A 13,666-nucleotide genomic window follows, 5' to 3' on the forward strand; every position below is an offset into this window, starting at 1 on the left:
CCTATTTAGTTGTAATTACTATCTTACTGGAATACAGAAGTTGACTTTAAAAGGACATGCCCTGTTTCCTGTCCCCCTTAACTGGAAAAAAAAAAAAAAAACACATTGCTTTTACTTTAAAAAAAAAGTCTACCATATTTGTAACACAAGAGGCCTTATGCTGTGCTTATCCTAGTGAGTGCTTTCTTTCAGAGAGGTCACTGGCAGCCTGCCAATCATTTCACCCATGCAGTAAGCATAAGGATTAGCAAACCTGTACGAGTGCACTGAAAAATAGCAAAACCTCTTCAGTAACAGGGAGAGCAGGCGGGAGCTCTGAGCCGCAGCAGCCACCCCAAGCCAGAGGCCTCAGGTGCTCCAAAGTAGCTGAAGGCTCCGAAAGTAGCTCAGCAAGTGATTTCACTCAGCCATCTCAGCTCAGTCACCAGGAGCAGTACTCTCCAGGACAACATGAAAGCGTTACAGAGCATGAAGTAATGAGAAAAATGCAGTGATTTGTCTATTGAAAATCCAATTAGTTAAAGCCAATATTTATCAGATCACTCTCCTTAAAACATTTTACTTCAATTTTGAGTTACACTAATTTGGATTGGACTGTCCTTCTCTAATGAAACTGCCAGACCTTTCAGGTGCCTTAATTCATTTCCAAATACATTGGAGACCTATAAAACAAGCGCAAAATGACTGCTGAATCTATGTGGGGCTCCACTGCATTAAAACAAACTAACCTAACAGGAAACAAAACTTAACAAAAGGTTTTACATGGGTGGGGGAGAGGTAGGATAGAAGGATTCAGACTGAGGACCAAGAGGACACATCCCAAACTGGGCGGCAAGCCATGTGTCTGCCAGGACCTCCTCTGCATCATGCTGGGAAAACAGCTTCTGCATCAAAGTTCTGCCCAGCTCCCCACATCCACTTGACATGTTCCCAGCCGTCACTGGGAACCTTGTCCTTCACTGACTCAGTGGCAACATACATCCCGTAATTTAAGCAAGGGATTGTGAAAGATCCTATGATTCAATTTTTTTTTTTTTTTGAGGCTGACCTTATCATTTGTGAAGAACAGCACAAGCAAACAGATAGCCACAGAAAGCTTAGTAGCTCTGAGTCAGCGGCGGGGCCCCGTTATATCAAAGGCTGTGATGTGTCTGTAAGAAACCAGCTGGCAGTAAACAGGAGTCACACGAAGGGGAAATGACAGCCGTCAGGGTGCAGCCGCTTCCTGCTCTGAGCATTAGGCCACTGCCAAAACAAAAACAATACTTAAATCTGTGCAAACATCCTCAGTGACAAAGGGGAAGGGTACAGCTCATAACAGTATTGTTCAAAAATATCAAGCTCACTCAGCATCCAAGTCCAAAGGAGGCTGTATTTTCCAGATAGATAAATTTACATAATAAAGCATACAAGCACTGTGTATTGTGCACTCACCACTATACACCAGGCTGCAAACCACTGTGTATACGGGTCCTCCAAACTAATATTTGTGTGCATTCAACTTGGACATTGGGATAATAATCTATACAATAAAAACTTTGCAAATTATTTTGTTTAAATTTGAGAGAGAGGCCTAAATAGCCATGTGAGAGGCCTCGGGATTTAGAGAAAAAGGAACTTGAGAAGACATGGGTAGGGAGTACAGTGGAACAGAAAATACTCAAAGGAAAGGTGGATATGCACAGAGAGCACATGAAGGTGGGAGAAAGATGAGAAGGGCAAAGAGAGCAAAACAGTCCTAGAAAGCAAGACAAGGACTACCAGGAATCCCATATTACCTTCATGAATTGCTCATTCATTTTATACTCATGATGATGCTTATGTACCTGAGCATACAGCTGTAGCTTTGCTGATTTAACTTTCCTTGTCACCAAACATACCTATACCTTCCTTTGAAGCGTGTGTGCAACTGAATGCAGCCAGCCTGGAGGAACTTCCCTGGCAAAAGTAAAGCTTCCAGTGTTAACCTGGGTGAAATTCTGCACCTTGTCCATTCTTCTTTAGTGAGGATATTGAATCAGTCCATCAGTCCTAGATTTTTGATCTCCTCACTTGACTACAGGAGGCTTTAGGATGCTTTTAAGTAAACAGTTCCACAGAAATGCAAGGCATTCATGTGACAGGCTTTCTAGTTAAACCTGTCTGGTTGCTGACCTGACAAATAGGGAAAACATACAAGAAAATTATTTCTTGCATGGCACCCTACTTCTTTCTCTCCTTCGCTCATTGCTGCCTTCCACCCTCCATGTCACTTACACTGCAATGCACATCATTACTGCTAGAGCAGTGTGAAAAATGTATGCAGCTATAGCACAGGACTTTTAAAATCGTCTGAGCCAATGGTATTAATCATCAACTGGGATTTGGAAATCATAACCAGGAGACAGCCGTCGCGACAGCTCTGCATGGTAATGACAAAATATGCAGAGCAGTGTGGAAGAGAAGAACGCTCTCTCTGTCTTTTGGTCTCTGTGCAATTGAGATGCATGGTAATAAGCATGTTCATTTCAGTGCTCTTTATTGTAACAATAATTTTCTTGCTCCACTGGATTTTTTTTTTTATTTTTTTTTAATATTCCTTAGAGTAACAATATTAATCAAGGCACTGCTACCTGGCACTGTCAAAGAAATAGTACATTCCAAATGAGCCTACCCATAATAGAGCCACTGGCAAATGCTTAAAGGTTTAACATGGGCCCTAAGATCACATATGCCCATGCATGTGGGCACACATTTATTTTTATATTTTTATATTTGTGACCTAATAGCACAGACATACTGGATGAGAGCAACTATGCCTTTTACTTAAAGGTTTACATCAACATTTAATACAATACATTGAATAATAGGACTCTCAATGAGATAAGCTTCCTTTGAATAATAAACAGACTACAAAGATTATGCTAACGAAAAAAGCAGATGCTGAGTTTTTATCAATTTGGGTGATTGCAGCCAAGGTGAACTTTCAGCATGGCTTCTTTTGAGCCCATGTGTGTGCACAAAGCACATATGCAAACTTCCACTTCAAACGTGGGTGGAAAATCTTGCAAAAGTTGTGTTAAAGTTTTAGCTCAGATAAAATTTGCAGGTATGAGGGGCTGGCCCCTGGGCATGCAAGCCATCAGTGCTACCCTGAGTCTGCTGGAGCCCTGTCCCTGCCACTGCCTTTGCCTGGGCCAGCCCCAGCCCAGACGGAGTGACCTGAGAGAGTTCAGCGCCGGGAAGGCTCTGGCAGCCTCCGCCTGTCCTCGCTTTACCCTGTGGGCTTGCCAAATGATGATGACAGCCTTGCTAGCTTTGAACTGTCTGACAGAGCATGAGGGCTGACTTCAGCTGGCTCCTGCACAAGGCAGAGCAAGTCCTGCCCGTACCACAAAAATCCAGGGGAGCTCAGCTATGGACTTCAAGCTCCTTGGAGTGGCTCCTCATACAACTAACTCAAGAAACAGCTTGTGGTTTCCTTTAAGAGCCGTTACAGAAAGCTTTACATAGTTTCATGTCTAGAACATAAAATGCCGGTATCTAAGACAAACCCAAAGTTAAATCACAAAATGCATTTGATATATTTGTCCATGGTTAAAACTTGCGAAATTAAACTTTCCCAGAAAACATGACAAACATTGTGCAGCACACTATCACTCAGCTGAAGACAACATATATGCCTCCAAGCAGAGCAAAACATACATCTTATAAATGAGCAGCCTCTTGAGAGATGCAAATACTTTAATTCCATGTAGTTGTCCAAACAGTTGTTTCAACATGAGCTCTTTTATGGATTATTTCACACTTACAGGGGTCATGGTACTGCTTACTGATTAGAGGCAAGGAGTCAACTTTTCTTTTCTTTCCTTTTTTTTTTTTTTAAATACTTCTATTTCATTCCAGCTCTGCTTATTCCAGAGCAGTGTGCTTGGCTTTACGAGCTGTGTCAACAATTTCTTGTATAAATTGTAACACGAGTTCTTTTTGCTGCATCATACTCTTAATAAGTAGCTTGAAAAAAGCAAATGTAGCTTATTGATTGAATGTCACTAGTTCCAAGACCTTCACTGCTGGATAAAAATAAACCCCCAGACCTTAAGCATCTTCATTTTAGCATCTGGAAAACATGTGCATTAGGAAGTTTTGACATATCCAAAAACAATACACAAGCACTGCCAAGTTCTTTCACTGGCCTACAGAAAAGGTCAGAAAAGCCAAAAAAAAAAAAAAAAAAAAAAAGTGCCCTGTTTTATATCCCAAGTATCACATACAACTCAGGCTTTAAATACTTAATAGTAAGCAAAAATGTAACTCTACAGCTACACCTTTTGCACAGTAACAAATTCCAATAACTATCACCAATAAAGTATTTATTATTTGTCATATATTTTTCTAAAATGGCAATTGCATGCTCAGGCCACACAAAAAGAACTGAGGGCTAAACATGATCCTAAGTAATGGGATGGTTTGCAAAACTCTCCCTGACACTCTGGCTACTTCTTTTCTCCAAGTGACAGAGAAGCCAACAAGGAGAGGTGCTATTCTAGACCCCGTTCTCACCAACAAGGAAGGGCTGGTGGGGAATGTGACGCTCAAGCGCAGCCTTGGCTGCAGTGACCATGAAATTGTGCAGATTAGGATCCTGAGGGCAGCAAGGAGGGAGCACAGCAAGCCCACTACCCTGGACTTCATGAGAGCAGACTTTGTCCTCTTCAGGGATCTGCTTTGTAGAGTACCACGGGATAAAACTCTGGGGAGAAGAGGGGCCCAAGGAAGCTAGTTAGTATTCCAGGATCACCTCCTGTAAACTCAGGAGTGTTGCATCCCAACAAAGAGGAATTCAGGCAAAAATGCCAGAAGGCCTGCATGGATGAACAAGGAGCTCCTGGTCAAGCCCAAGCAGAAGAAGGAGGCCTACAGAGGGTAGATGCAGGACAGGTTATCTGGGAGGAATACAGAGAAATTGTCCAAGCAACCAGGGATCAGGTTAGGAAGGCTAAAACCCTTTTACAATTAAATTTGGCCAGGGACATCAAGGACAACAAGAAAGGCTTCTATAGGTACATCATGATAAAAGGAAGACCGGGGGAATTGTGGGCCCTTTCCAGGAGGAAATGGGAGACCCAATTACCTGGGATATGGAGTAGGTCGAGGTACTCAATGACGTTTTGCCTCAGCCTTCACCAGCAAGAGCTCTAAGGCCACACAGCCCAAGTCCCAGAAAGCAACGGCAGGGACTGGGAGAATGAAGAACTTCCATCTGTAGGAGAAGATAAGGTCTGAGACCATCTAAGGAATGAGAAGGTGCACAAGTCCATGGGGCATGATGAGACGCAGCCATGGGTCCTGAGGGAATTGGCATATGAAGTTGTGTAGTGGATTTATGTGGCAAGGTTGTGGTAGTGGGAGGTTGCAGGGGTGGCCTCTGTGAGAATAATCCAGAAGCTGCCCCATGTTAGATAGGGGCCAGTTTCATCTGGCTCCAAAGGGACCCGCTGCTGGCCAGAGCTGAGCCAATAAGCGATGCTGCTGGCACCTCTGTGAGAGCAGATTTAAGAAAGGGGAAAAAAAGGGAAGAAAAAAAAAATGCTGCACAACAGCAGCTGGGAGAACAAGGAGTGAGAACCAGCCCTGCAGCCCCCAAGGTCAGTGCAGCAGGAGGGCAGGAGGTGCTCCAGGCGCACAGCAGAAGTTCCCCTGTGGCCTGTGGCGAGGCACCTGGTGGAGCAGGCTGTCTCCCTGCAGCCCATGGGTCCCACACGGAGCAGATCTCCATGCTGCAGCCCATGGAGGAGCCCCCGGTGGAGCAGGTGGATGTGGCCTGGAGGAGGCTGCGGCCCATGGAGAGCCCCCGCAGGAGCAGGCCCCGGGCCGGAGCTGCAGCCCGTGGAGAGGAGCCCACGCAGGAGCAGGGGGTCTGGGGGGAGCTGCCGCCCGTGGGGGACCTGTGCTGGAGCAGTTTGCTCCAGTCCGTGGTACGGACCTAGGCTACATCAAAAGCATTATCAAGGGGTCATGGGAAGTGATAGAAGTCCCCCTTTACTCTGCTTCCATGAGACCCCACCTGGAGTACTGTGCTCAGGTCTGGGGTCCCCAGTATAAGAAGGACATGGACCTATTAGAATAAATCCAGAGGAGGGCCACAAAGATGATCAAAGAGCTGGGGCACCTCTCCTATGAAGACAGGCTGAAGGAGTTGGGGTTGTTCAGCCTGGAGAAGACAAAGGTCCGGGGAACCATTATAGCAGACTTCCAGTACCTAAATGGGGCCTACAGGAAAAAAGGAGAGGGACACTTTATCAGGGAGTGTAGTAACAGAACCAGGAGTAAAGGCTTTAAATTAAAAGGGTAGATTTAGATAGATATAGGTAGATTTTAATAGCTGTAAGGAAGAAATTCTTTACTCAGAGGGTGGTGAGGTACTGGAAGAGGTTGCCCAGAGAAGTTTTGCATGCCCCATCCTTGGAGATGTTCAAAGCCAGGTTGGATGGGGATTTGGGCAACCTGGTCTAGTGGGAGGTGTCCCCACCCATGGTGGTAGGGTTGGAACTAGGTTATATTTAAGGTCCCTTCCAACCCAGTGCATTCTATGATTCAATGATTGTGTGGAAAGAGACGTGGGGAGAAAAGGGCCTTAACTATGCCTAGATAAAAGAGCTGCTGATACATTGCAGGGGAATTATAAGACCTAGTATTTGTGGTTTTCTGTTTGTTTGCTTGTTTGTTGTTTTTTTTCTTTTCTTTTCAAAATGTTTAATTTATTTTTTTCTTCTTCTATGAGCAGTTTATTTGGACTGGGTTATTTTTTCTCCCCTGAAACTGTAAATTCCCATTGTTTGAAATTGTTCTTGAGTAACTGCTCCCATTGACTAGAAAAGCACCACTGCAACCTTTTGCTAGTCTAATACTAGGAACACATGTGACATGTTGTGATGGTTGGGCTCAGTTACGCATATTTTATTTATTTTTTTCATGTTAAAGATACGATTCTTGATTGTTGCAGAAAGAACTTGTGTTATGTGCAGCTAAATCCATTCATGCAACAGCAGCTATTAAGACCTGGAGCATCCACTCTAAGTACTGGTGGTGGTGGTTAGTGGTGTTGCTGACAGTTATGGTTCCTAGCTGATGGCTTCTCCATTTCCATGTATTCAGCCATGCAAATGGTCTATTTACATATCTTCAAGCTTTAATATATACACATTGCTGTGATATTTAAATGATGCATGAAAAGATGGAACACAGTAAACATAGTACATGCCCACAATTTAGGAGCAGTTTATCTCTAATGAAGGGAAAAGGAACCATACTAACAACCTCTTGTTAGGATTCAGAAAGCACATCAGCTTGGGAACAACCACCTTCTCCTATGAAATCTCATATAGATACTAGGGAGAATGAAGTAACATTGGTGACTCTTCATGGGGATGCTGTTGAGATACAGACATCATCCCACACTGCAAAGGCAGGTCTGCTGTGGTGACCTGTTCGTGCAGCTCCTCTATGGAGGGCATCGGAGCCTCTCCACTTAATAGCACATGTTCATCTTTGCTTCCACCGCCACACCCAGAACAGAAAGCAGTACAGTCATGAGCAAAACTTCAATTTTGTTGTTTTCTTGACCACCATTATGTAGTGTCAACAAAGACATGCTAGTTACACAGCACATGCATACACCTAGACTTTTAGACATGCTGCATGACAGCCATGTTGGATCTAACAAAGAAAACATTGTTCTGGTGGAAATAAGTAAAAATCATAAAAATAAAATAAAAATAATTATAAAAATAAATAATATTTTTAAAAAATCAAATTATTATTATTATTTTTAAATCAAATCAAGTATAAATGTTACCTATATTGACTGTATAAATGCTTCTTTTTGGATTCTGGTTTGCAGGCTTACCATATGAGCTGCTGCCCATCGCCTGAGGGCACTTCTGTAAGAGCTCTACCGTGCCATGTGCCCAGCATGCCCTGGCATGGCCCCAGCCACACAGGTCTACATCTCTTGGCTGACTGAAATGCAACACACACTTGTGTTAAAAGGACAGAGAGGATGCAAGAAGCAGGGTTAAATAGCTGCAGTGTTTGGACACATAGCTGAAGGCTTGATTTACCCAGTCCCAAGGGGTGGCACAGCAGTTTCTAAACAGTGGCAGCAATGTGCCAGCAATGCCTGCTGGCAGTGGCTACCCACAGGCACCCCACGAGGACAAGCCAATCCCCACGGCTCCTCTAACAGGAGACGGACACCAGGTACTTAAGCCAGGTAATCATGGGTCAAATTCAAATACCCACCTCGTTCTACTCATGGAACAGAGGTAGTGTCTTGTCTCGGTCTTTTTACAAGCAGGTATTGCATGGTCACAGACACTTAAGTGGTCTCATGTCTACAGCAGCTGTTTCATTAAGTGTCTGCGAGTAGAAATTTTGTACAGTCCAGTTCAGAAAAAGAAGTCGCATTCTGCATCCAGAGACGTCAGCCCAAAACAGTTAAGGAAAGCAAATGTCCTGTTTTCATCGCCATTTCTTACCTTCCAGCTAGGAAAAAGAAATATTGAAAAACTGATATGTTGCCAGAAAGAGATTTGAAAACAGCAACAAAACCATACCACTCCAAATTCAAGAGCCATCATCTAACTCTGGCAGAAATCATCTTCCAAACACTTTTCTGCCCCAGCTCTAAAAATTTACTTTACAAAAACAAGCCTTCTTCAAAAATGTCTTGCCTCAGTCAGCAGGTATCCTTTGTAGTTATTAACAAGCAGTTTTTACAGCAGCATTTATACCACTGACCTTGGCCTGAGAAAGAATATAGACCATACCCATCCAAGTAGGCTATAAACTGTGCTAGCCAACTTTACAGCTTTTAAATTCTATTAGAGTCCCTTAAAAATTTTAAATCCCCTCTAAGGAATTTATCCCTATGAATGTACTTGAAGATATAAGGAGTTGTCTCTAAAAGCATTTGGTTCTGCAATCAGTCACCTTTTAAGTTCCCTACATATCAGTTTAGCAATGTGACATCCAAAGAAGAGTAAACTCAAAATCCCAGAATTTTAGCAATAATAAAGTTAGGAATTATAGTGGGTTTTGCCTGGTCAATATATCATTTTCTCAGTCCTATCAATCAATAACACATGAAGAATGTAATAGTCTGATGTGTTGACAGAGATTCTTTAAATATACTCCACTGGCTAGAGAGGTTACATAGATGGTTGCAAGATTTCAGCTGAAATCATATATCACATCACATAAATACCAAGAACATTATGCAAGTTCCAATGTTCAACGAGCTCAGGCAGTAAATCGATTTCAAAAAAAAAAAAAATCTGTTTGGGGTCCTTAGAGAAAGGAACTTGAATTGCCCTGATTTTACAGGGGGTTGGGGAGGAGAAGGAAGCCTCTGTGAAAGAATTCTCATGACATTTCACTAAGAGAGCAGAGCTGAGCTTAATAAACTGCATTCAAGTTTTTTGTTTGTTTGTTTTTCAAGAACGAATAGCTTCAAATCTAATATAAGAATAGCCCAGCCCACTACTGAACTCAGCATTTCCAGTAGGCATATATGCACCTTATTAAGTGAAAGTCCTGGTTTAATTATGCCCAACTGGAGATTACTTAGTTTTCACATTTGACAGCTAACCCTCTTCTGTCAGCAGTACTCCAACAGACTTTCAGTAGCAGATGATCTTTGTTTCTATTTTCTAAACATTCTGGATCATTAAGTAAATGTAAATTACACAACTGTATGTAGTGGAATGGAACAAAAAGTCAGTAACAGGATAAACATACACCAGAGCAGAAATTAAATCTCGCCAGCTCTATATACTTCAAATGTAAATAGGCAGTGAGGAGATTATTCCAATAGCTGTAAGTATAAGCTTTCTGCTGTTGGACTCATGTTACAGTTATCATCATGGATACTACTACTGGAATTATATTGTATATAATGGAATTCATATGCTTGGACATATTTATTATTTCTTGATGAAACTCCTAAAGAAGGCAAAAGAGAAAATAACCGGGTGTGGGGGGGGTGCGGATTAAGCCGCAAGATTAGCAAAATTGCTAGCAATGCACAGCTCGGAAAGAGTATCCTTAGCACCTCAGGCTGCTCTGTTGACTTTTACAGTGTTGCCGGGGAAAAGAATTGAGGCAATTTTTCAGTTTTACCTGGGACAGATTTTTCTTACAGACAAGTCCTATTACAAGTACATACTTTAGTACAAGTAATCAATTTGGAATGGTACTGCAGGAAAAGATAACATGGATCACCAGGGTCATCCAGATCTTCCAAACTTCCAAATTGCTGGGACTTCTTCTGGTTCATCACAGGTTTACTCTGAATTTCTGTTCTTCTTTTGTGGCAATACCACTTACAACATAGTAGCTTGGGTCATTTACATTTATTTACAAACAAAAATAACTATATTGATATGTATATTTTTATTTATTTCTACATATAGTAAGTGGTTTTCTGCTGTCTTTCTCTAAACAAAAAGCATACCTGCAGCAGTTCACCAAATAATTTCACTGCCACATTTGTGACTGAGTGCTGTGGGGCTTGTGGACCGCTCCAGCAGCAGTGTACTGCTATATCAGAATACAAGTTGATAGAACATTATTTTACTCGAGGGATGGCAGAATTTCACATTGCCAAAAAAAAAAAAAAAAAAAAAAGGGCTGCAAAACCAATCATTAGCACACTGGCAAGAGTCAGTGCAACAGGTCACTGTGTCCCAGCCCATTACTTTCTACCTTGGTAGTAGCTCTATACTGAGAACTGTGATTTATCAGACAAAGGCATAGCAAGACACAATGGCAAGTAACATTGCAAAAAACATTGAAACTGCAAGTGAAGCGTAACACCTTAGCATGAAATGCAACTCAACAAGTTACCAGAAAAGCCTATCAACAGCTTCCAGATTACTTTGGTCAATAAATTATGAAATCCAGAAACTATGAGATTTACTTTAATGCAGGAATTATTTACTTAAATTATCTTGTATAGAAATATGAGCCTTTCCAGGATGATCTTTTTAGCTTAAAACACATATAAAACTACACGCAATACTTCTTTGTAATCTGTAGCTTTGATCAAAGATGAAATAGTGGGGCTGCTGCTCAAGTGGTATGCCTTTAAATCTTTGGTTACTGATGAAAAGTATGTGTTCACTGGTCTGATGTTTTTAATAATTGTCAGCACAGTGTCATTGGACTTATATACATCTTAATGAGAAATTACTAAAACAGGAACTCTGCTCCTGTTTCTTAATCTGTTGTACTCGCATCAAAGCCAGACCCTATATAAACAGGAAACTGGAATCAGTCCGATAATATATTACCCACAGGACTGAAAATTTAAAGGAGACTGGATAGACGAACAGAACTACATCCACTTTTGCCTTTTCACTTTTAAAGCAATTGTTCTCCAAAACCTCATCCTTCATGAAGCCAGGAACTATGCAATTCTCCAGGAGAGCATGATAAAGTTAAATAGCTGTAACTAAAACCAAGCTTCAGTCATACTAAACTATACTGAACCCTTTCCATTTTCAACCTTATTAAAAGACTAAAGGTGAAATTGTCAGAAGAACCTTAAGTCCCATTTCTAAACAGACTTCGCTGCGTCAGCTTTAATTTTGCTACCTATCGCCAACATCACGTACTTGCTTTTGCAAGTTTATTCTCTGGCCTTCTAGCTGTCCAGTAAAGTCATTGCAAAACTGATTGTCTGCAAGTAACTAACAACTGAGATCAACAAAGCAATCTTGTTAGCACTTGTCTCACCCTTTTTAAAATTGCTAATATGAACGGTTGCAAATTGTTTTTAGAAACAACAAACACTTCAACACTGGCTTGAAAGCCTATGGGAAAATACTGGGCAAGATGAAGCACAATGCCCTCAGTTTCTGAACTGCATGTTATTGGGCCCACTGGACTGCCAACAAGGTACAATGTGTACCTGCTATTCATATTTAGAGTAATCTTCCAGAATACTGAAGAAATTCCCTTGAAGGTGCCAGTTGAGATATTTGGGGGTTATTACTATAATGAATAGGACAAATACTGAAGACTATAGTGAGTTCTGCAAACCTCATGCTTCTCACTTTTTAAAGTATGAAACAAAATGGGATGGAGGAGGAGCATGCACAATTTCTGTTCAAAATACCAGCTGTCCTCCACAGATCACTATCTCCAAAGGAGGTAAAAACAATCTGAGAAAACCCTACTAAAACAGAACTGTTGTCTATATACAAGAAAAATAAATAAACACTAACGTCCAGCATTGTTAATAGGGTTCTGCTGTTATCAGCATGAGAATTTCAAAAGATATTGTGCTGTTATGACTGAGATTAAATAAGCACCTAATCAGGCAGTAATATCTTTCACCAACTGACAAAGTTACAACGTTACAGTAAAATACCCAAACCAAACAAAGGAGCTTTGGGGCACAAAAACTTTTCCTGAAGTACCAAACACTGAACTGTACAGATATTGTGTGTATGTTGTAAAGAATTGAGATTTTCTTTGCTTTTCATCATAATGAGGTTTTCTGTTTCTCCCCATTTCAGGCCATTAATCTGTAGTTTAAAAATACTGAACTGTGTAGAGTGAGACAAGGTCTTTAATTTTAACTAAAAGTTGACATGAAATACATCAATTAGATTTTTAATTTACAGTTCCTAGGTGCATATATATGAGTACCACATTCGGTTAAAGATTACTTTAAAGTTCAGATTGTTTTCAGTTTACCATTACTACAATGTATTTTGAACTATTTCTAATTTCTGTACCTTAAAAACAACTTCAAACAAATTACTGTAGTTTTATTTGCCTAAAGAACTCATACATATAAAGAATATCAAATTACAGGCTCCATTCAACAGTCCACCTTGATACATGCTTAATATTAAGCATTCATTAAAATCCATCTACACTCAGGAAGCATGAAAGGCAGTGTTTGAATTCCACCAAAATGAATAAAAAAATAAAATAAAATAAAATAAAATAAAATAAAATAAAATAAAATAAAATAAAATAAATTAAATTAAATTAAATTAAATTAAAATCTTACCTTTTCCTGATTATAATACTGACATGGGCAACAAGTAAAAAATGGTGCTGTCAACAGAGGGTGGAATCTCCTCTTTCATATCAGTTTTAGAAGGCTTAACAATTCAGGAGTTTCAGACTCACTTTCCTTTATAGCAAAGGTGGAAAGGATTCAAATCAAAGAGCCATGATATCCAGCCAAAACCTTGCACTCACTGCTCCATTTAACACAAAACTGGCTAGTGAACAATGTTTCTTCCAGCCAATAAAGCACACGTTGGCACTGAAATTTAGTAGAAATCCACATTATCTTCCTCACCTCTACTCCAAATTAAATGAGAGCTACCACTTTATTTACACATTAATGCTATTTGGTCAAAGACAGAGGCATACTTACATACAGCTCAAGCTGGAGATGCACATATTAGAGACTGGAGAGAAAGAAACTGGGAAAAGCCAAAAGTTCCTCCAACCATCTCCATCACCCTCCAACTACCTGTATCAGTACACTGATTTGTCTCTTTCTTCTCATAGTAAGACACTTTGGATCAGCCTTAATTCCAATATCCCCAGTCTTCTAGAGGTTTCATTGCTCAAAGGTTTTAGGATGAGTCTAATAATG

At 40.8% G+C, this 13,666-nt stretch overlaps 1 protein-coding gene across 12 annotated transcripts in view; it reads right to left on the minus strand.

The window, feature by feature from the left end:
• The window catches only part of LOC106038303 (uncharacterized), a 289,082-nt gene that overhangs the window by 51,634 nt on the left and 223,782 nt on the right, over positions 1 to 13,666 (minus strand). The gene's annotated exons all lie outside the window — the stretch shown is intronic.

Source organism: Anser cygnoides, chromosome 2 (assembly GCF_040182565.1).
Source record: "Anser cygnoides isolate HZ-2024a breed goose chromosome 2, Taihu_goose_T2T_genome, whole genome shotgun sequence".
NCBI classification, from domain to species: domain Eukaryota; kingdom Metazoa; phylum Chordata; class Aves; order Anseriformes; family Anatidae; genus Anser; species Anser cygnoides.